This window comes from Suncus etruscus, chromosome 11 (assembly GCF_024139225.1).
Source record: "Suncus etruscus isolate mSunEtr1 chromosome 11, mSunEtr1.pri.cur, whole genome shotgun sequence".
NCBI lineage: Eukaryota > Metazoa > Chordata > Mammalia > Eulipotyphla > Soricidae > Suncus > Suncus etruscus.
Genome location: NC_064858.1, coordinates 36,661,216 through 36,664,803, shown reverse-complemented (window position 1 = coordinate 36,664,803; position 3,588 = coordinate 36,661,216). Strand labels below are relative to the sequence as shown.

General features: G+C 37.8%; 1 pseudogene; it reads left to right on the top strand.

Moving 5' to 3' along the window:
• The first annotated feature begins 2,306 nt into the window (after window positions 1–2,306).
• LOC126023112 (uncharacterized) lies at window positions 2,307–2,443 on the top strand (annotated as a pseudogene).
• Window positions 2,444–3,588: the final 1,145 nt, after the last annotated feature.

The window sequence follows — 3,588 nt, the reverse complement described above, 5'->3', positions numbered from 1 at the left end:
CTCTCTTAGATTTTTTCAAGGTGTGGCTGTGTGATCTGAGCTTCACAAAATAAAGGTGCAGTTGTTCGTGAGCCTCTTGTCCACTCTCCACTGGCCGGGCCCCTTCGGGGGGCTTACAGGACACCCGCATTTTGGCGCCCAACGCGTGGCAGGACCACCACCACACTCGGACGACTGGCGAGTCCCGGGGCCTATTCGTAAGTCACAGAATACCCCATCAGGGTGTGCAGATTAGGTTAGTTTCACATTAATTTTGATATATTTGTCGTCCCATACGCCGCCCCTGATTGGCTTTTGGGCTTCACCCATCGGATTCGCGACCATGGGTGCCGCATTGAGTATTCACCCATTGGATTCGCTACCATGGGTGCCGCATTGAGTACTGAACTTAAATTCATTAGAGATATTCAGTCTGAATTGAAACGTAGACATATAGAGGTTACCAAAAAAGATATTTGTAATTTCTTGATGTTTTGTTCATGATGTTTGCCAGAAATCTAGTGTTCCTGGGCTCCCTCTCACTCTAACTCTGTCTCTCAGTTTCCTTCCTCTTCTGACCCTTCACCTTCACTTCTGCCACTGAGCTCTCTGTGAAAAATCCTGAACAGCCTGCCACTTCCCTAACTAGTGACTCCAACTCTTCCTTCGCTGCAAAACTAAAAACTGCCCTTAAAGATCTCCCTGGTGCTTCTCATACCCTGCCGTTGCCTCAGCTCCGCCCCTGCTCCACCAAAGTTTTTACTCCCCTCACCACCCTCCCCTCATTAGCCAGCAATTGCAACAGCACAAAGCCTTTAATTCGAAAAACCTCAAACAGCTGTTTTAAGCCATAACCTCCTATGGCCCCCAAGCCCCTTACACGCTCTCCTGCTTGAAATCTATTGGGGGCGGCGCTGTCTCCCCACTGAATGACACAATATTGCCTACATGGCACTTAAAGCTGAACTCTTTGTCTCCTGGAAAGCTAAAAACCTCCCCCCCTTCCCCCCTCCCCCGCTGTAAAGCCCTTGCAAACAGGCAGGAATTCTGATCTCTAAGCTCTTAAAGGTACAGCACACACTTTCCAGGTCCCAGCTTGCCAACACGGCTCCGTGCCTGAAAGTCGCTCCCCAGAGCCTGGTTCCAGCTACCCCACACGTGGCAACAAACTTCTGCTACCCCCCTCCCCACCCTCCTGGCCAGGCTGCCGCTTCAGCAATTTCAGCGAGCAGGGTGGAACCCCCCCCACTTAGGGTAGAAATGCAGCCCTATCTTCCCTTAGGTTTTTATGGCTGTCTCTCTGTTGTTACAAACGTTTCTTTTTCCTGAGTCGGAATGCCTGAGTTAAAATGTTTTTCTAAAGATAAAGGCCACAGTTGGTAAAATTAAAAAGTCTTAAATGTGTTCAAAAATGTCATAATAAGCCCTTTAATCTATGCAAAGGTAGTGTATATGTGGCATACTTTATACCTGTTTTTAAAACTGTAAGTTTCTGTGTAGTCAAAGTGCAAACATAAATTTTAAAGAAAAAATATCACTTCTTTCTTAAAGTTGGTAAAAATTTGGTTTAAATTCAGAAAAATAGTGCTAACCTGTGTATGTCTTTGTGGTTACAAGTTTAATTGCTCTGCTAAATATGGCAGAAAGTGGCAGGAGTAGAAGTAAAAACATTCAGGAACTGTTCATGTGTAATTTATAATGAAAATTATTATGCGGCATACGTGTGCCTTTTCAAAAAGCATTTGTGTAATTAAGTTTTGTGCATTGAGTGTTGTAAAGTAATTATTAAAACGTTGAAAATTAGGAAACTTTCTAAATTCAGGTCTGTACAGGTTAAATTCAGGTTTGTAAGGGTTAAAAAAAATTCCAGGAATAAAATAGCAACATAAATATAAGCGCGATAAACCCCTTTTGTTCATGCCTCTCAGAAATTTTACAGCAAAGTCATAATTCTGTTACTTGTAATAACAAATTATCAGTAAAACAAAAACCTTTTGGTGTTTTAAAATTTAAACGGACACACAAATTTAAGTCTTTTATATTTCTTTTTTTTTATGTATTTTTTTTGGGTCACACCCGGCAGTGCTCAGGGGTTATTCCTGGCTCCATGCTCAGAAATTGCTCCTGGCAGGCACAGGGGACCATATGGGACGCCGGGATTTGAACTGATGACCTTCTGCATGAAAGGCAAATGCCTTACCTCCATGCTATCTCTCCGGTCCCATCTTTTATATTTCTATTACAAAATTTATTTTAATTGTTGAGGTATTTAAGAAATCATGTAAAATATAATGTGGTTAGCCTTTTTAAACAATATAGTTAATTTAATGCAAAATGAACACCCAGGTGTGCCTTATAGTACCCTTGGTTTTAATTTTGTGCTAGAGCAATGGTTGTTCTTTACCTCTGCTTTGAAAAAAAAAACAACTATCCTTTTAAGAGTATTCAAAAAATCAGCACATTATACAAATCTGTATATTTGTGTTAAAGTGAAGACATCTAGTATTAATGAAAAAATATACATATTTAATTTTATGAGTAATATTATAAAAGCAAATTAACTAACATCAAATATAATTTTGGTCTTAAGCTCTAAGTGTGGAAATGCATCAAATGTCTTTAACTATACTTTATAATATCTAAACATTTTGTTAATTTGGTATATAATATTTTTTTACAAATTATTCACTTAAAGTTTTCGAAGTAAAAACAGTTGTTTGTTTTTTAAAGTCAGTTTTTTACACCTTTAATAATCATAGTTCATGCTCCTGTGTTTGATCATAAAAATTTTAACATTTTATTACAGCTGTCTTACTATTCTACTGTGAAACCAATTTATAAAAAACCTGTTCATTTTCAGCAAATAATATCATACTTCAGAGTGGACACTCCTTCTACAGTGCTCACTAACCATTTTACTTAACAAAAAAATTTTTTTAACTGCTAACATTTTCCTTCATGCTTTAAGTTTCAAATTAGTACTGTTTTCAAAAATGTTTGGTGTTAAATCTAAACCTTAAAATTTATTTTCAGCAGTTCCACTCCAGCTACGTTAAAAGGTTTTTTTTTTTTTTCACAAACATGCCGGCTAAATATTCTAAAAGCGCTTGTCAATTTTTCTAATGCAAGTTTTAATTCAATCCTTTTGTCTGTTCATGTGTGTGTTATGATGAGTGAAAGTGGCCACAATGTTGTGTTTCGTGTTGTTTTGTTCTATTTGTTATTTCTACATTTCATGATAAATACAATTTTTAGAGTCTTATCCATTTTTGAAATTTCAATTAATTTTTTTACCTGGCTCAGTTTAGTCATCTAACAAACTGTAACATCCTGCTAAATCATGTGTTAAGCTAGCTTTGTCCTGACAGCATGGCAGAAAGAGTAGGGGATGGTAAACCCCAGATTTCTCAATGGCCATCAGGGATAACTTTTCCCTGGAGAATTTCTGGACTTTGCAATCACCCGGCTTTCCTGCTATGTGTCAGTTAAGGCCAAAAAAATAAGGCCAAATGTGGCTAGAGAAAGAAGCATCTAGCTTTAAGATAATAACTAAGAAGTTTAAGAAAAATCATTTAGGTTCAGTTTTAAAGTTTTTAAAAAATTGGCGAT